Genomic DNA, 20,772 nt, shown 5'->3' on the forward strand with positions numbered 1-20,772 from the left:
TCCGCCGCCGCCCCAGACCTGTGTGAACCGGCTCCATTGAGGGCTCCCCTGTCATGCGAATTGGATGCGGTGAACCCAGCCTAATAGAACGTAATGTCTATGACCTGCTGAATCAACTGAAATTTGTTGAGTTGGTGGTCCTATTGGCACCACCTTGCTCAACAGAAGTGGACTTTTTTCAATCAGCTTTTGTCCAAGGAGATCATTTCAGTTTAAATTGCTCATTCCTAAATCTGTTCAGACACTTGTGGTGAGGCACCCGCATTGGTATTCCCAACTCCAGTGGCTCACCCGCCATTGTTGTGATAAAGATGTTTAACCACTTGACCACTGGGCACTTGAACCCCCTTCCTAACAGCAATTTTCAGCTTTCAGTGCTCTCACATTTTGAATGACAATTACTCAGTCATGCAACACTGTACCCATATGATTTTTTTGTTCTCTTTTTCACACAAATTAGAGCTTTCTTTTGGTGGTATTTAATCACCGCTAGATTTTATTTTTATTTTTTGAATAAAAGACAGAAAATTCGGTAAAAAATAAAAAATCTTTATTTCTGTTAATTTATTGGCAGAGTATTGCATAGTATAGGCACAGAGACGCGCTGTGGGCACTACAGATCCAGCCCACAGCACTGCTAAAAACGATCTCTCCCCCTCTCCCCTCGCACTATACAGATCGGTACAGAGAGGGGAGGGAGGAACCAGCATCACGACATGACGCCGGTTTGTTTACAAGTGATCGCTCCGTCATTTGACTTCAAGCTGCCATTTACTGCAACCTGCGATGCGCCGGGTCTTCCGGACCCGATGATCACGGATGTTTGCGGGAGCCCCAGGGGGCGCACGAGAGCAACATTCCCGCAAACGTCCACCCAGAATAAGCCGACCGCGCTGTAGCTTTCTTTCGGCTATGGCCCAGTCGGCAAGTGGTTAATGCTGGCCATATGCTAGTAGAATTTTTGTTCTATGCATGAAGGTAAAAAACCTTCTGCGATGCATACTAGCTCATTATGCCTTTTTTTTTCTTGCAGGGTTTTTTATTTATTTTTTGAAGGTTTACAACCTCTTTAAGGCCAGCCATAGACAGTTTGAATCAAACCCGCCGAGATTCAAATCGTGTGTAAGCAGGCTGAACTTGCCCAAGTTGATCCATCAACTTGGGTACAACCAGCCTGTCGGATTCACTTGCTATTATCGCTAACAGACAGTTGCACAACAGGAGGGATTCCTCTGTCAGCACTGTCTGTGTTGATGGGGGAATTGTTGCATGGGTTACAGGAACGATTTGCACGGTTTATGATCTGCCTAAGGAACAGTGGAGCTTTGGCCCACAAACTTCTTTACCAGCGACTATTTGATGTAATCTTAGGGGAGTATGTAGCAATAGCTTTTCTTTTTAATGGATCTGCCTTGTAAGACAATAATGCCATTGTTCTCTAAGCCGAGGTCACTGGTCTGTGCGGCTGACTTACAACAATATTTTAATAAGACACGTATGTGGACCAAAAGTAACGCGTGCTGTGAAACTCCAACTCTTTCCGAGAAATTTTGTAATTATTTTTTTTTTAAATTACGAAAGCATAATCAAAACTTTTTGTGACTGTGTAGGCAGACAGTGGGAACACTCTCACTAGATTGCCCAAGTTCAATGGAAACCCTTTTACAGTAAAGCTGGCCATGCACCAGTAGAAAATCCAACAATCCCATATACAGTTAATCCAGAGGAAACCTAAAAACCCCAGCAAAGCGTGATCCAATTTGCTACAACAGGGGAAAAAAAAATACCTTCCTGACCCCCAAGAGGCAATCGGATTTTCCCTGGATCAACTTGACCAATAAATGTCAGTACCCAGTTATCATTCATGGCATTAAATCAGTGATTGTCTTTGAATGTAGTGACGAGAAATACGGAAGGAGCAGGATGAACTTTAAATTTAGTGGTATGCGACATACAATGAAAAGGTAACTTTCACAGAATAGGTGGTCCATACAATATAGCATACAAATGATCAGCATCTCATTGCCTCCTACTAATGATAGGGACCCTTGGGGTAATTACAGGGGAATATAACTGTAAGTGTGCAGGGCACCCAGGTACCTAGGAAATGTAAGACTAAGGATCTGCATAAACGGGTTGCATAATCACTCTCGTGTCAGTATAGGTAAGTCCAATTATCCTTTAAAAAAAAAAAAAAAAAAAAAAAAGTTATTACGCGGGGGAAGAGTAATGCGGGAAGTACACCTGGGGTTGAAACAGTTTTTGGATTACATAGGAGAAAATAAATGGAGGAGCGTAGCTAAAGGAAAAGAGAGGAAGGAAAGAGAAAAAAAGAGAAAAGGGGGGGTGCCCACTTGGGGGGGGGGGGGGGTGCCCACTTGGGGGGGGGGGGGGGTGCCCACTGCACATCAAGCAGTGTGAAAGCGAGACTGAAAGTTAAAGCTTCTGACAATTAGTAAGGTCAGGCTATGTGTAGCGGAGGTATTCCTCTGAGAAGCCGAAAAGGTTCCAATAAAATCACCTGGTCCTTATGTTCCTCAGATTTATCCCAAATCGTAGAAGTCAAATCTTCCATCCGTTCAATATCATTAACCCTTGTGAACCATTGGGCTACTGTGTGGGCAGATTGTTTGTTTGTTTCCTTTGGCTCAGTATGCAAGCCCTAGCAGCATTGAGAAGGTGTTTAACCACTTAAGGACCAGGCCTCTTTTTCAGATTTACATGTTTGTTTGTTTTTTTTTTTTTGCTAGAAAATTACTTAGAACCCACAAACATTATTTTTTTTTCTAACACCCTAGAGCAGGGATATGCAATTAGCGGACCTCCAGCTGTTGCAGAACTACAACTCCCATCAGGCATAGCAAGACTCTGACAGCCACAAGCATGACACTCAGAGGTAGGGGCATGATGGGACTTGTAGTTTTGCAACAGCTGGAGGTCCGCTAATTGCATATCCCTGCCCTAGAGAATAAAATGGTGGTCATTGCAATACTTTTTTTCACACCGTATTTACGCAGCGGTCTTACGAGCACAGTTTTATTTTTTTTTGAAAAAAATCACTTTTTTGAATAGAAAAAATAAGACACCAGTAAAATAAGCCCAATTTCTTTTTTATATTGTGAAAGATAATGTTACGCCGAGTAAATTGATACCCAACATGTCACGCTTCAAAATTGCGCCTGTTTGTGGAATGGCGTCAAACTTTTACACTCAAAAATCTCCATAAGCGACATTTAAAATATTCTAAAGGTTGCATGTTTTGTGTAACAGAGGAGGTCTAGGGCTAGAATTATTGCTCTTGCTCTACCGTTTGCGGCGATACCTCACATGTGCGGTTTTAGACCGCCGTTTTCATATGCGGGCGCTACTAACATATGCGTTCACTTCTGTGCACAAGCTCGTCAGGATAGGGTGTTTTTAAAAAAATAAAATAAAGAAAAAACTTTTTTTTTATTTTTACACTTAAAAAAAATTAAATAAATAAATCACTTTTATTCCTATTGCAAGGAATGCAAACCTCCCGTAATAGAAAAAAGCATGACAGGTCCTCCTTAAATATGAGATCTGGGGTCAAAAAGTCCTCGGATCTCATATTTGGACTTAAATGCAATAAAAAAAAAAGTCATTTGAAAAAATGACATTAAAAAAAATGTACCCTCCTTCTTCTTTTTTTTTTTCTTCTTCTTTTTTTTTTTTTTTTTTTTTTTTTTTGAGGTATGGGTGGAAGGGACGTTTTTGACATTGCTTCCGCCCTCCTATGGTATAGAGATGAAAGGGGGGCCATCTTGGCCTCACTTTTCTCCCTACCCAGCAGATGAAAGGACCCGATCGCCTCCGCCGCTACCGATGGCTCCGGTAAGCGGCGGAGGGCACGGGAGGGGGGTGGCACCTCTTCCGCCACAGATAACGGTGATCTCGCAGTGAACCCGCCGCGGAGACCACCGTTATCACACACCGGACCGCCTCCTGTAAAGAGGGATATCTTGGTTGTGGCAGCAGCTGCTGCCGTTCCCGAGATCTCCTTCTTCAAAGTACCGACGTATGTGTGCATGAGGCGGTCCTTGAGTAGTTAAGAGATTTGTGGTAGCACTTTCTTGACTTGGAAGTGAGGTTTAGTAGCCCAGCAGCAGGGTCGTAGGTTAGGGAAATGTCTGAATTTGTGAAATGAGTCGAAGGACTGGTTGACAGAAAGTTTGCAGTTTGGGGCATTAACGAAAAATGTGGAGAATAGTGCCTGGGTGTCGCTCACGTCAGCAACGTGCAAATTGATTGCGGAATATTTTTGCCAAAATAGACAGAGTGCGGTACCAGCATGAGGTCAATTTGTAGGAAATTTCCTGGTATTTACTACAGCGTGATGACTTTTGCGCAAAGAAAAGTATTTGTTCTTTTTGGGGACCAGTAAATGTGGTTTGTAAGTCTTTCACATTTAGCTAAGAAAGGAGGGTCTGTGGTGGTTCTTATGTTTAGCAGAGTTTTGTAAGATCTAGAGAGGGATCCTCAAATTGGGCCGTCAGTCAGAGCTCTTCAAATGAGAGGAGTTGCCGAGGAAAGAGTGCGTGTTTGGGCAGTAGGAAAGCTGCTTAGCTCTCCAAATGTCCAATGCAATAGGTATCTGTCCTCACACTAGGGTCTTAGTTGGAATCCAGCCTTCGGGCCTTAGAAAATGAGAGGCTGGTAAGAGCCCTTTTGGGACCTGCCTGGTAAAGGCTGAGTCCGATAGGCCTGGCGGGAATTTCGGGTGTCCTACAAGTGGAGTCATGGGAGATAGGAAACTAGTCAAGGAGGATAGTTGGAAGAATCTTTGCTTCTCAGAGAGTGTAGGACCAATGGGTGGGTGAATAGTTAAGTGGGATGTCAGTTGCTTACCTGCCCATGGCAGGCCAGCAAGTGGGGCCTGGGCCAGATCCTGCTCTAGTGTAACCCAGAGCTTCAAATCCCCATGACGGCACCAATCAACCACTCGTGTCATGTACGTCGCTGCATAGTATAGGGCAGGGTCTGGGAAGCCAATGCCTTCCCTCAGTTTCAGCCTTAGTAGAAATGTCCTACCAATACATGGATGTTTGCCGCACCAGAGAAACTCGGTAAACGCTGAACGTACAGCATGAAAGAGAGTCTGGGGTAGTTAAACAGGTAGGGCTTGTAGGAAAACTTTTTTCTCAAGCAATTTTTTTTTTTTATATTGTATGTGGTTTTCATTCAGAAATGTGATTCACTCCAAAACGAAAGGTTAAAAGCAGACAAAGTTTTCAATCGTCATGTTGTCAAATTTCCCTTGGCAATATTGAATGTGCTGACAAGATTTTTCATACCAACATTGGTACAAACATCTACCAGTGTATGGCCAGCTTTAAAATTCTGACATTTTGCAAGGAATTTCTCCATTCTGCCTGACTGCCACAGCCATGGCAAAGATGAATAATGTCCTGTTCCTCTGATGGATTCTTCATAAGGCAAGATAAGCAAGTACTGTATTTATTTGCATATAACAAGCACCTTTTTACCCTGAAAATTGGGTGCAAATAGCGTGTGCGTGTTATACGCCATTACTTCAATTTTAGCTGCTTAGGGGGGGAACAGGGAGGGGGGTGAGCGAGCGACGTCACATTACATACAATGAGAATCTCCTGTCTACTTGGCGGCCTCTGTAATAGGAAGTCCCGTCTCCTGGGCCGCCATTGGACCACTGTTCTGTCTATCATAAGAGATGTATGTTATATGTCGGCGTTGGTACCACCCCCTCCCTGTCCCCTCTAGGCTGCAGATGGGCATCGATCAGGCTGCAGATGGGCACTGACCCTTATTTTGCGTCAAAGTTCCTTATTTAAAATGTAAGTTGTGTTTTTTGTTTTTTCTCCCAGAAACTTCCCTCTTAAAACGAATGTGCGTGTTTTACACTGATAAGTACAGTAATTAGAAAATCTAGTTGTGTGATTTGTTCAAAGATGATGTTAAAATTGCGACCGTCAGTGAAGCCCACAGAGATCTAAAATATCCAGCTAGAAAATACTTTGCTATAGTTTATTCGAAATTTTGGCCTGGGCAGGCTGACTGTACTGAAGTTGATTGGTAGATCATTTTCAGTACGACCAGCCTGTGATCACTGCCGGGGGGCTATACCATCAGTGATCATTGTATCCACCGGCAGAACAAAATAGCACTACGGGAGGGATTTCCCCATTTCCCCTGTCACTTGTGGTTGCAGGAAAGAAAATTTGAGTAATCTATGGGCTGCTTGACTGTCAAGTTTGCACACAGTACATACAGGTCCTAAATTACTAGCTGCCTGGCCATACTTTGACTTCAACAGTTTCAATCACTGACCTAAAACTAGTACACAGGTCATGTGTCTGTGACTGAAAATATGGAAGTCGAGGGGGGTGAGCATGACAGCCAGGCAATTGGCCTTTTCAGAAGGAAAGGGTCAGCAATAGTGTATGTATGTATTTTATTTTTATTTATTTTTTATTGACAGGTTTTCATTTAAGACTGCGCAATTATGATCTAAATCGAACACCTCCATAAAAGGCGAGATTCTCTCAAACTTTTTTTTTTTTTTTTTTTTTTTTTCCAGCAATGCCCTTGATCAGACATTTGTGCAGGGTTGGAGTCCAGTGGCAGAGCTCTTGGAAGTGAGTACAGGAAGCCTGTGCAGCACTGGGAGCTGGAGCCGCTGTGGAGGGAGTGAGTGAGTCAGCACAGCCCGACGTGTCCCCACCTGTTGTATGTCTGAACGCAAATGCACATTGTGTAATGGTGGTGTGGATTACTGACACTTCCTGCTGGGACTGGAGGAAAGCCAGGCATTAACCTATTACTAAAGACCTATCTGTGGCATCTCCCTACAGGCCCTGCAGCAATCCTTGGAGAGGTTCTTATCGTACTTCTGGCCAGGATGGATGGAAAACATCTCCGTGGCATTTGCTTCTGCAAAAAAATCACCTTCTTCATTTTAATTTTAGCAACCCCCCTCTCCCCCCCCCCTCTCTCTCTCTCTTTCCCCCCCCTCTCTCTTTCCCCCCCCCCCCCCACTTCCCCCCCTCTCTCTTCCCCCCCCCTCTCTCTTCCCCCCCCCCCCTCTCTTCCCCCCCCCCTCTCTCTTTCCCCCCCCCCTCTCTTCCCCCCCCCCTCTCTCCCCCCCCTCTCTTCCCCCCCCTCTCTCTTCCCCCCCCCCTCTCTTCCCCCCCCCCTCTCTTCCCCCCCCCCTCTCTTCCCCCCCCCTCTCTTCCCCCCCCTCTCTCTTCCCCCCCCTCTCTTCCCCCCCCCCTCTCTTCCCCCCCCCCTCTCTTCCCCCCCCCTCTCTTCCCCCCCCCTCTCTTCCCCCCCCCTCTCTTCCCCCCCCCCTCTCTCTTCCCCCCCCCCTCTCTCTTTCCCCCCCCCCCTCTCTCTTTCCCCCCCCCCTCTCTCTTTCCCCCCCCCCCTCTCTCTTTTCCCCCCCCCCCTCTCTCTTTCCCCCCCCCCTCTCTCTTTTCCCCCCCCTCTCTCTCTTTCCCCCCCCTCTCTCTCTTTCCCCCCCTCTCTCTCTTTCCCCCCCCTCTCTCTCTTTCCCCCCCCCCTCTCTCTCTTTCCCCCCCCCTCTCTCTCTTTCCCCCCCCCCTCTCTCTTTCCCCCCCCTCTCTCTTTCCCCCCCCTCTCTCTTTCCCCCCCCCCCCCCCTCTCTCTTTCCCCCCCCCCCCCCCTCTCTCTTTCCCCCCCCCCCCCCCCCCCTCTCTCTTTCCCCCCCCCCCCCCCTCTCTCTTTCCCCCCCCCCCTCTCTCTTTCCCCCCCCCCCCTCTCTCTTTTCCCCCCCCCCTCTCTCTTTTCCCCCCCCCCTCTCTCTTCCCCCCCCCCCCCCCCCCCCTCTCTCTTTCCCCCCCCCCTCTCTCTTTCCCCCCCCCCCCCCTCTCTCTTTCCCCCCCCCTCTCTCTTTCCCCCCCCCCCTCTCTCTTTTCCCCCCCCCCCCCCCTCTCTCTTTCCCCCCCCCCCCCCTCTCTCTTTCCCCCCCCCCCCCCTCTCTCTTTCCCCCCCCCCCCCCCCCCCCTCTCTCTTTCCCCCCCCCCCCCCTCTCTCTTTCCCCCCCCCCCTCTCCCCCTAATTCTGAGCCATCTATGGGGATATTTAAGTATGGTTTTTCTGACACGCAGAGTGGGTACCCAGTAGTTCTCGCTTCTGTTAGAGTAACTCCACTTTTGTTGAAAGAAAAAAAAATCTATTCCCTCTGGTATCTATGCACATTGCAGGGATTAAAAAAATAATAATTTGAAGATTCCTAATAAATTTACAAAAAATTGTGAAGATTCCTATTAGATTATTAAATCTAATGGGAGCAATTTTTTATTTATTCTTTCTAAATTCTCAATCAGCTGCTGCACTTGCAGGGTTGTAATGAGGAAAGTGGCAGAGTCTGCATCCCTTTTTAAATGTTGCGCTTTACAATGTAAAAGGGGAAACCGTACAGTTACAATACAATAAAATACAAGAGGGTTAAGAGGGCCCTGCTCATAAGAGCTTACATTCTAAGAGGGTAGGGCAAGTGGTACAGAGGGTTTTTGATTGCCTAATGGCAGCCAGAATAGGAGAAAGCCAGACAGATTGCAGTAGAGATTTCCAGAGGATGGGAGCCGCTCTGGAGAATATGCATGGGAGGAGGAGACAAGGGAGCCTGAGAGCAGGAGCTCCTGAGAGAACAGTTTGGGTCATGTTTGAAGACAAGGTTGATAATGTAGCTTGGGGCAGAGTTGTGAATGGGTTTGTATGTTAGTATTTTGAATGTAATTCACTGGGCTATCGGAAGCCAGTGTAAGGATTGGCTGAGAGGGTTGAACGGTTGGTAAGGTAGAGGAGTTTTGCAGCAGTATTCCCGATGGACTGAAGAGGGGAGGAGCCTATGGAGAGGGAGGACTATGAGAAGGGAGTTGCAGTAGTCAAGACAAGAGCTCACAAGGGAGTGAATGAGGAGTGAATGAGGAGCTTGGTGGTTTAATGATTTAAAGAGGTGAATTTTAGATATGTCATAGAGGTGAAGTCTACACGTTTTTAAAAACGATTGTACCTGCACCTGGTTGCATTATTGATTTTGATGAAAGTCATGGAGGGTGGCACAGTTGGGGGGGATTCTCACCGCTCATTTTTAGAGATTTCGTTTAAGGAATTGGTGTGACATCCATGCTGATATGTAAGTTAGTAATTGGAGAGGAGACTGAAGAAGTGAGGTGGGGAGTAGAGAGAAAGATTTGGGTGTCATTGGCGTAGAGATTATATTGGAAGCTGTGGGAAGTTATCAAGTGACCAATGGAGGAGGTGTAGATGGAGAAGAGAAGGGGTCCGAGAACAGAGCCTTGGGGGACCCCCTACAAAAATAGGCAATGAGGAGTAGACAGGGTTGTAGGTAACCCTGAGGTAGTGCTGTGATAGGTAGGAAGAGTAAGGAGTAGTGCCTATTGGTTTTAGCAGTTAGTAAATCGTTTGTGATATGGCCACAAAATAAACATTTTCATGAAAGATTGGTGCTCATGTATGCAGCGGACAGCTCTTAGCTTGTCCTAGGAGATAATATTGAACGCCCCGGGAGTATACATCCCTATGATTGGCTCCTAATACAGAGGAATTTTTGGGGAGAATTTGGACTTACACTTGCTCCCTGATCCAGACCTTACTTCTCCTAATGTCTATAGACGCTGGTAAAGGGGGTCCTCCACAAATCTATACATAGCATAGAACGGGGATCTCCAAACTTTCTACACATCGGCCCAGTTTACTGTTTATGAAACTTTAGCGGGGCAGACTGTGGCCAGTGGGAGTAGCAAATGTCACAACATCAGGGAGAGAAAACCGTGCCTCAGTCTTGATTGTCAATGAGAGTAAAATAAATGACCTAGTGCCTCTGGTAAATAAGAGGAGGAATAGTGTCCCATCAGTGGTGTCAGTGGGAGGAATTGTACCCCACTGTCTGTCAGTGGAAAGACTGGTGCCTCATTACTGGTGCCAGTTGGAGGGAATAGTGCCCCAGGGGCCAGGTGAAGGCAAGCAAAGGGCCACAGTTTTGAGACAACAGGCATAGAATATGGAAGTCCAAGCATGTTTAAAAAAAAAAAAAAAAAAAAAAAAAGCAAAGGTACAGATTGCAGCAATAAGTCAGTTTGTAGTCTCTGTGATAATGCACTATACCCTTGCCCTGGTACACTGTCCTTCAGATATGAATGGGGAAGAAATCTATAAATAGAGAAGGGCAGTAAACACGTGGAGTGTTGATCATCGAAGATGTTCTGAGAACTTTGATAGATGGGAGGACAGTAGAGCTGACTGTTTTGATGGGCTAGGTGTGTTCGGAGAGTTATATTAGCAGGCAGGCGGGGCGTGTAAGGATTATAATTGTGTAATTACACCGCTGACATCACCTCAGTGGACAGGGCCTACCGCGCAGGCTCTTGTTTGGACTTGGAAGCTCTCAGCCATTCCCCCCTGCAGAGCCCTGCCCTGGTGAATCACCAATCTGGTCCTTTTTAATAACGTTATGGCATGTTGTGCAAGAACCTGGGCACATCGTGTACTGAGCATGTGACTGGGCACCCCTTAGTTACCCTAACATGGCCAGGATAATCTGTAGCAGCAAGGGACAGAATAATTGCAGTGTGGTGTACTTGTGTGATTGCTAACATCGTAAAATTATTTCCAGGAATATTTCTGCTGCTTGACAGATATATTTAAAGTTTTGCTCCCCCTTTCTTCATCTCTTAAGGGGGGCAAGATCGTCACACTGCTGTGCCCAGCTTACCTTAAGTGTAATCAACGATGGCAGCACTTTATTTTTGTCTAGATTTGGAGAGAATGGGGAAAAGTTGGAGCTTCTTTCAGCTCTTGTTGTCCCCATTAGGGATTTTTGCCCTTGCTTGCTTTTGCAAGGGCACTTAGCATTTAAGTTTCCCTTTCTCCATCTCTCCCATGTGTTTTATTTTCTTATATTCTAGGGATGCACTAATCTACCAGCCACCAAACATTATGAGGCGACAATAGGGTTATCTGCGTTTTGCCGATAGAGGGGGGAAAAAAAAGGTGCAGATAGTGGCATGCCGCATCCCATTGACTGCAATGCAAAATTTGGCCAAGTGCATCCTGTATTTTCAGTACCGGAGGTTTCATTTTGGGTGCACCACTATTCTATCACTTTGGAGAATCCACTAGGCAGCTTGGCATTGAACAAGACAAGTGGATTTTTCTAGAGCGTATAATGAGAATGCAGTCCAGAGACGGTAAACAGGAAGTGCAGCTTACATTAGCGTTCTGGGTGGCTCTGGAACAGGATGTGAGGGGGAATCTCCCTAGCGTGCTCAGACAGCAAAGCCAGGCAAAGGTTCTAACCCTTCCCTGCTTATCTATAGTACAATCGAGAAAAGACAAACTTATTTCAGCTAGAGTTCTTGTTTTGGCCTCCAGTCTAGACTTTTTTCCCTCTTGTTTTGGAGAGTAGGGAAAAGCTTAGGACTTCTATAATGCTTTAATTGCCGCCTTTAACCACATTGGAGAGAGGTTTACCTTCCGTACAGTTTTACTGGTTGAACTGGTGTGCTTCTCCATGTCCCTTAGTACCGGCAATATTGCAGCATTGATAACTATCAACAGTCAAGAACAACTGAACATACTGTCTTGTCAATAATTCCCTCCAACCACATTCTGGGAGAGAACCATCCTACATATTGATTGTCACCATCTTCGAAAACCTGCAAACTAAAGGGCATCTTAAAATAAAACTGTATTGTAATGCAGCCTAAGAGTCTTGAGATGTGATGGTTGCATTTGTTTTCTTTGTTTATGCTAAGAACATTTGAAAGCCGTGAATTTTTATTTTGACTGTCATGACAATGTTTTGAACCCTGTATTCAATTTTGGGGTGCACATGCGCATTACAATAAGAGATTTTATCTTTGTAAACAAAAACCACATTCACAGTTAGAATTTGGTTCATTCAAAATTTTCTCTAGTCAAAAGTGATTGTGGATTTGAGCCCTTTAGCTATTAGAAAATCAAACAAATGAAATTCTATTGGCAAATTTTAAGCGTCTCGTTCTGGTGCATTAATGCACACGCTTTAATGCACGCATGTTTTGGAACTCGTTCGCATGTGTTGCGATTGGGGCATTATAAATGGGCTGCCAAAACCCCACAACGGATGAAAAAAATGTACGTGACTTTATTTTTTTTTTATTTTTTTTATTCTTTTATTATTTTTGTCCTTCTACAAATATTCTCTACTAAGCATTACAATTTTTTAACAGCACATGTATATAACATTTCTCACCCTCAAAAAAAAGACCCCCCTCCCATCTCCATCTCGGGGGGGTTGGGGGGTTGTCCCGTCCATACCCATGCATTCTCTGGGGGGGTCACATACCACCTAGCGAGCAGCTTATAGGACATTTCCTTTGTGTATCCTCAGCTACTGAGTGGGCCAGCCTAATTATCTTGTTCCTATGTTCAGTTAGAATTTTTTTGAGTCAAAATCTTCTCTAGTCAAAAACGATTGTGGATATGAGCCCCTTTAGCTATTAGAAAATCAAACAAACTAAATTCTATTGGCAAATTTTAGGCGTCCCATTCTGGTGCATTAATGCACACGTTTTAACTTTATGTTGTGAAACTCATTTGCATGTGTTGCAATTGGGGCATTATGAATGGGCTGCCAAAGCCCCACAAGGGATGAAAAAAATGTACGTCACTATTTTGTAACAGCGCAAGGTATATGTGTTGTGGTAAACTGGAAATCTACTCCTAAAATGTTCAGGCGCTGTGTGGAGAACCAACATATGGCAGTCTGTGTAATGAATGTTGGCCCTCTGCAGCTAGAGGGAAACCAAAACGCCAGGCGTTGTGTTGTGCAAAAGAACAAATGACAGAAGATTCCTCTTAGGCCCCATTCACACCTGAGGCAGAAAGTCACGTGATTTTGCCGCAATTTTGTACAGTTTTAAAAGGTCACCAATGTAAAAAGCAGAATAACGCCCATAAATCTGCGTTTAAAAATAAAAATAAATAAATAATAAAAAAAAAAAGTTCCAGAACTTGTTTGAGCTTCAGGCGTTTTGGAGTGGAGATGTGAACCATCTCCATAGAGAATAATTTTTTTTGTTTCCCCCCCCCCCCCCCTCCAGCGTTTTTGTAGTTTCAGGCTTCAAACTACAAAACATTCAGGTGTGAATGGGGCCTTAATCCAGCGCTGGGGGGTGATGGCTACAAACCACTTGAGGCATACCTCAGAAAAGTCATATAAAAAGGTCTATGCCACGGTTTGTGTAAAAAGATTAGATTGTTTGTAAAATCAAAGTCAAACTATTCCAAGAATGGAAAGGGTTAAAACATGGCCGACAGACAATCCATGTTAAACATCATGCTTGATAGTGAACCTCAATCTCTCCCAAACCTCGGCAGGCTGACTCGGGCATATCAAGGTCTGCTGAGGTTTGGGCAAGATTGCGGTTCACTATCAAGCATGATGTATAACATGGATTATCGGCCATGTTTTAACCCTTTCCATTCGTGGAATCCTTTGACTTTGATTTTACAAACAATCTTTTTACACAAACCGTGGCCTAGACCTTTTTATGACTTTTCTGAGGTATGCCTCAAGTGGTTTGTAGCCATCACCTCCCAGTGCTGGATTAAGAGGAATCTTTTGTTTGTGGTAAACTGGGTTTTACTGTACGATGCATTGGGCTGCTATTCACAATGAATGGCGATGGAGCAGATGCATTTCCATGCGTTGTGACAGCGTGTTGCTACAATGGATAAGTGTGACTGTGCTCTGAGGTCCAGCCTATGTGACAACCATTGGTGACGGTTTCACATTAATTGGGTTTAGCACGTCCCATCCAATGCCAATATATGGGAATTTTTTTTTGCCAGATTCACAGCTGCCATTTCTAATTAAGAACTAAAGTGATACGTTAAACCTTCCCTTTTTTTTTTTTTTTTTATTAAAATCACAAACTATAATAATGCTTTTGCACAAAGCAGCCCTGATCCTCTTCTTCTGGGGTCCCCTGCCGATGCTCCAGACCCCCCCCCCTCTTCGGAGAGTGCCCCCACAGAAACCTGCTTTCAATGCGGGCACTTGTGCATGTTTACTCCCGAGCTGCTCAGCCCCGCCCATACTCCTTTGTCACAGTATTTGATTGACAGCGGCGCGAGCCAATGGCTCCCACTGCTATCAATCTGCCCAATGAGGAGAGAGATAGCGGCGCGAGCCGCTGATCTCGTGCACATTGCTGGATCAGATCAGGCTCGGGTAAGAAAAAAAGGGGAGACTGACGGGGGATTCTGCAGCACAGAATGTTTTTACCCTTAATGCATAGAATGGAAAGGTGCGTTATCTTATAGTCCACCTAAACAGTGCTTATCATTGATTTCTATAGAACGTGCGCTTTGATGCAGCCTGCAGGACTTTTAATCCTCCGCATCTAAGATGTGAATGGAACCTAATACAGTAACTGTTGTGGAGGAAATTTATATATATTTTGTTTGTTTACTGGGTTGAAATGCAGCGGCTGGTGTGCGGTGTGGTCCGGCCAAGATCAGAGCAGCGATGAATCGCTCGTCTCAACACACGCAATTGTTTATCTTTGTTTCCAGAAAAAAAACAAAAAACTTTGGTAAGCATTATGAGATGTGTGTGACATCTCAAAGAACATCACCCGCACCCACAGTGGTGTGAACCAGGCAGATGGGGTGATGAGGTATTTTGCATTGTTATGCAGTAGGACTGCACTAGAATAGCCACCCCACACTGTCCCACTGCATGTGGTGGGTACCTAGCTCTAGTACAATGTTTGTATACAGTATCAATATGCACAGCAGAGTAAAGTTTGTGTTAGGGCTCTTGCACACAGGCTGGCTGAGCCCATACAACATTATTGCAGCCATATTTGTTCTGACCAGACAGCCCAGGTGCAGCGTATCGCCTGTTACTGACTTGAATGGCTGTGTGCTGCCTGTGTATACAGCAGTGCTATTATAAACGGGAGTACAGCAAAAAAGAACATTCACTGATGAGCCTGAAGACTGAGTTACTTATGTTTTCTCTCTTTCCTTCCCTGGTTGCAGGTTCGGGGTGCTGGCGTGATGTGAATGGCTGTCTGTTAAAACACACAAGGTAAAGTACTATAATGCTTTATAGTTGACAAATGTCAATTTTTTTTATTTTTTTCCTAGATTCCACTTGTTTTATTCTAAGTTCGAGTCGTTGTGAGGGTTGCAGGGAGGTTTGGTTTGAGTAAGCATACATATTCTCCAGCACACCATGGATCGGCAATTTTCGTCCAAAAAGTTTTAATAAAAAATGTGGGTAGTGTACCCGATCCAGTGCTCACACCGACACCAGACATGTGGTTTGCATTCTGTGATTTTTAGGTTTTAGTGCCCCTGCCTACCTTAAGTTGCTTTTATCACCTATTCGTTTTTAACACTTTCCGATGGGATTCTGACATCATATTGACGTTGCAGGGAGGGGGTGTGACCTTTTTTTTTTTTTTTTTCATCTTTTACATGTTTTTATTGGTGGCTATTGTATTTATATTCTGCTTTTGACACTGTTGCACCTTTTATCACATGCCTGACGAAGGGGTCCTGCGTGGCTCCGGAATGTTGCACCTTCCTTTGTGATGTGATCTTTTTCATTAAAACTTTTTGGATGAAAATTGCTGATCCATGGTGTGCTGGCGAATATGTACGCTTGTTTGATGTTTCCAGGACCCAACTTGTAATCGCTGCAGCACCCACCATTTTATGAGCCATACATACCAGGAACGTGTTTGATAGGAATATTGATCAGACTGGTTTGAGGGTAAAGGTTGGCCGTACATGGACTGAATTTTATCCGGTTCTCCATGAGCTGTTCGAAATTTGAGCTGTTGGTGGGGATTCCTCCATCCACATGGGGCTTAACAAGAGAAAATGGTGTATGGCTAGGATAAGAGGCAAGGGTTAGTGCTGGACTTACAGGCTGGTATGGTGTGAGGGTTATGCTGGCCATACATGTATAGATTTTTGTTTTAAATTTAATTATCAGAATGTGCCTTCCATTTCCTACTTGTAAATGGGGTGGAATCTACGGTCTTTTTTGAATACAGTGAAGAGAATTCAAAGGAACAGAATGAAAACCTTTTTTCATGGAACAAATACACTTCGAACTCTGTGTGTGTGGTGTTTTTTTTGTTTTGTTTTATTCGAAAGTCGCATTCATTCTAAAATCGAATGTAACAAGCAAATGAAGTTTTAAAGTGACATTTGTCCAGTCTTTGAATGCACAAAGAATTTTGTGTACGTGTACGGCCAGCATTAGTGTTGTGGTTTTATGAAGAGTTAATGATGGCTACAGGAAGACTGAGGCTTAAAGTAGAATTCCAGTCAATGGCTAACTACCTAATCCCACTCCCACCCCCCCATTCTACAGCCTTGTACACACACACATTTATTATAACATTTCCAGCAGGCTTGAATGGTAAAAAAGACTGACGGCACTGGTCAGAGCCACCGTACTAACAATTTGATGTTAGAATAGCAGGGGAAATCCCTGTACTATTATGTTCTGACGGGGAGCACCGCCAGAACACTCCAGTCAGTGCTTTCGGCCATTGGCTGAGAATGCTGATCGGAAGCCGGTGGGCTGTTGGTTCTCCAGCATGCTCCTTTATAACAGAAGCCTGCCAAACGCCTGGCTGCTGTTGGACCAGCTGCCGTACACATTAGCCGATTTGTCCGCAGGTTTTTATTGAACCAGCTGATGTTGCCCGACGTATGTACTGTGTGCTAGGCTTTAGCCTTATTCTAACTACCTTGTAATGGAAAGCTGCCTATACTTGCCTTTTCTAAGGATGCTCTGATTCGGTCACATGATTGGCTTCCAGTGGCGGCTTCAGTGTAGATGAGAGACAGCCAACAACAGATGCCCCATAGTAAGCCTATGGGGGACATCATCCAACGCCCAGGCTCTGCAGCCGATGTCGGCAGTCTCTCCTCTTCACTAAAGCAGACCGCTGGAGAGATCATGTGACCGGACCACCCTCTCAATAGGTAAGTATACACATGTATCCTTTTGATATGCATTTTGTTAAGGAAGCCCATTTCCTTTTGAAGAGGCTGTCAACATACCAGCATTTGGCAAAGAGTATTCTCCTCTGTGCATTGTGGTGCTCTTTAGCACCTGTGAGGTTTTACTTACTATATACTGTATGTGCCTTGAGCGTTCTATTTATGATGAATGGTCCTGTATCACAATGCACATATACCCATGCATTGTGGAAATACAGAGTAAAATGCATTTGCATTACTGCAGTGCCATAGTGTGAATCCAGTCTAAAGCCTGGTACACACTACTAGGTTTTGTTCGTTTTATTTTTTTTATTTTTTATTTTTTTTCGTTCAACCCAGCGGGCTGAACGAAAAAAAAAAAACTGACCGCTCAAGAGGAGCTGCTTTACTAACTATGCAATGTTAGTACAGTGTCTTTTTTATTTTATTTTTTATATTGTATCTGTACTGTGAATAGTCTTCTGCACAACACAAAACGCATGTTGACACAGGATTTATACAGTAAGAAATGTCCATAGGCACATATAAGGACGCTTGGAAAAATGTTACAGCAGTCTTGATGGATTGAATAAAAAGACATATAGTAACCGTTTGAGTGAACTGAAGGAGTTACATTTTAGAAATAGTTTTACATAAAGGTGTAGGTTGTGATGTGTAAACAAAGGAATGTATTGTGTTTAATGATTTACAAGACACTTTTGGGAGGCAGTGCAGAACATTCTTTTTCTATTTTGGTTAATGTTTTGACCACTCGGGATGGTGATTTGGCCATCAGAGGCTTAGTAACAATCCCTTTTTGTCACATACCTTCTCCCAGTGTTTGCCCCGTGTGATTCAGCTGTAACCTTTCCTGTGTCATACAGGCCGGATTCTGACAAAGGGTGTAGTCTGCATGTTGCTTCATGTGTGTGTGGCTACAGGACCTGAGTGATGTCATAGGTCCTTCTAGCAACGGATTGCCTTTGTTTCAGAGTAACTGAAACCAAAGAGCTAATTATACGAGTTGAGGACTTTATAGGAACTTGTTTTATCTTTTAAAAGATCTAAATATTAAATTAACTCTAAAGTATTTTACTCTACTAGAGTAGGACAAGGCTCGAACTAGTCCGGCAAATGATCTCAATACAGGTGCTTGGGACTAGTAAGGCTGGAACTTGGGGCGATTCGCCCACTTTTTCCTGTTGACCATTGTCACCAGGACTGAAAGTGATTTGAAATCTAAAATGGTCGACTTATCAGAGAAGCTGTGAGCTATTCTTCCAATTAAGTCTTTTATTCTTTTGGCTGCTGTCAGAGGTGGATTTTCCTTCACTTTGGGGAGAGTTCTCTGTGAGGAGAGGAAACGATGGAAGATCTCCCCAATGGGGATACAGACAGCAATAAAAAAAACATGAGTTTCCAGTCCTTCCTCACTCTTCCCAATGCCGGAGAAAACTTTTTTGCCTGGAGTTCTGCTTCACTTTGCACTTTCGGTCATCCACCTACCCTGTTCTGTGTTGCTGGAGGGTGACAACACTTTCCAGCTCCAGAAGTTCTGAAGACTGTTTAGGTCTGTCCTACCTGCTGCCTGATTTTAGCTTTCTTAATGTGACAACTCTCTGGATTCTGGTCATATTTTTTTGTAAGGGGGTAACACAACAAATAGAAATTGCAGTGGCTTTATTAAAGCAGGCAACATACAAATTTCATTTGAATTGAGTCACTGTTTTGGTATTTTGACAACCATGAGTGCTGGCTATCAGAATACACAAGCCATCCATGCTGTTTAGGGGATACAAGTCATTCTGTTGTTCTGGCCATAGCACAGGGAATCTCAAAGGCCCCCCTGACTTCAGACTTCACCTATAATTTGCTTTACAAAGAGTTTTATTGAGAGCAACAAGAAGAAAAAAAGTAATTCACGAGGGGGTGCAATAAAAACGAGAGGCAGCGGTAACAAATTTTACAACATGTAAGACCAAGACATAAGAACAAGCCCACAGGGTTACATAACTAGACTCCTCCTCCAACTGAGGGCAGCGTCAAACAGTGCGCTAATTTAATACCGTGTGGGCAAATCCATTGGGGGGAAAAAGTGTTGCCTATGTAGTTGTACACCCAGAAGGAGGGAATAGAGACAGAAGAGCAAAGGAAAAAGGGGGAGAAGACCACCAGGAAGAGAGGGAATCTTGCCTGGGGAGAGAGTCCTCAACCGCAGGTAGTGATCCAGACCCAAGTGGTCAATGCAATTTATCCAAGAGTCCCAAACCTTCAGAAACTTGGCGTGGGTATCTAGGAGGGTGGACATGAGCTTCTTATGCACCATAATGCCCATGAGGTGCTGTTTAACCTCCTGCTAAATTAAGAAATGGCTGGCACCAGGCCTTGGCTCTGGTCTGCCAGGAAGACTAACCCCACCAGGATCCTCTGGTCTTTGGCCAATGACTGGATGGGCTTGTGCAACAAGGCTCCCCAAGGTGGTTGACGGGACCAAGTGAATCTGAGAGTAGACCGGAGTCCAAAATCTTAAGACTTCAGCCGGGGCCACCAGATATGGAGAGGGGTGTCTGGCTCCCTACAGCCTCAAACAAAAGGGAGAGGCTTCATCTATGATTTGAAATGTCAATTCTAAGTGGCCTCTCCCTTTTTTAAATTACAAAATACAATAGAAAAAAATAGTTATCCGATTTTAGGATTCGTTATTCTAGCCTACAGACACATGTTTTTTTGTTTTGTTTTTTGTGTTGCTTTGGGCGGTTTTGTGTTTGTTTTTTTTTTTTTGTTTTTTTTTTTTTTTTTACAGTCTGTTTTGTGTTCATTTGCATCTCAACACCTGTTAGTGTCTGCATCTCCAAACACAATCAGCACTTGAATTGCCATCACACTGTATGCGTCAGGAAATTGCACTGTTAGGCTTTCTATAATCAGGTTCATTTTCAGTTGTTTATTGTTCATTTCTGTATGGCACCCAGTTCTTCACAATATATATTAATAGCAGCAATACATGTAAGAGGGGATATTGGCGTTGGAACTCCATAGAGAAATTGTAGGATGAAATGCTTTCTAGTCTTGGCAAGAAGGTGTGCGGGAGTGTCCACAGACATGTATCTATGTACAGTCTAGTAGCTGCCCATTCATACTTGCAAAGGCATCTCATCACATGCATGGTATGTTAATTTATTTTGCAATAAGGCACCCCATTAATTTAAATAGGCTGTAAACTTGTCGAAAATCAGCAATTAAATAGTCAGTGTGCACTAGTGTGTTACCATGTGTCGTGGTGCTCTGCAGTGCATGTGTATTTTATTTAGTGTGTTGGGGTTCCAATCATTAGAATAAGCAACGTGAATTTAAAATGTGCCTCTTAAAAAAACAACACCTCAATCAGAAGGCACCTTTTTTATAAAAAATTTTTTTATTTTTTTTTTATGAAAATATAACGAAAGAGTTTAACAATTGTCCAGAGAAAGTTCATAAATGGCTAATGTTGTCAGAGTGAAATATATGTTCATTGCAGTGCATTGTCATTCACTCTGAACAGCACCACGATCCACATTCGGGGCTTTCACAGTATAAATTACAATTTAAAAATACAGAACGCAGGTAAAAAGAGAAGTGTTCAGAAAGTTTTACAAAATAGTGGGCTTTAACAAACAGACCAGTGCCGCATCGCACTACAGTGCACAAATGTGAATTCTCTGCATGCTGTGCTGCCCACTAGTTTTGCATGTC

General features: G+C 44.1%; 1 protein-coding gene across 1 annotated transcript in view; it reads left to right on the plus strand.

Annotated features, from left to right (window-relative positions):
• CCDC120 (coiled-coil domain containing 120) overlaps positions 1-20,772 on the plus strand; it is a 65,254-nt gene that overhangs the window by 16,548 nt on the left and 27,934 nt on the right. The window contains exon 2 of the mRNA XM_077463248.1: positions 15,076-15,124. The gene's annotated coding sequence lies outside the window, so the exon portion shown is untranslated. The remainder of the gene's footprint in view (positions 1-15,075; positions 15,125-20,772) is intronic.

This window comes from Lithobates pipiens, unplaced genomic scaffold, assembly GCF_037356315.1.
Source record: "Lithobates pipiens isolate NorthernLeopardFrog02 unplaced genomic scaffold, aLitPip1_a1.2 Scaffold_3, whole genome shotgun sequence".
Classification (NCBI taxonomy): domain Eukaryota; kingdom Metazoa; phylum Chordata; class Amphibia; order Anura; family Ranidae; genus Lithobates; species Lithobates pipiens.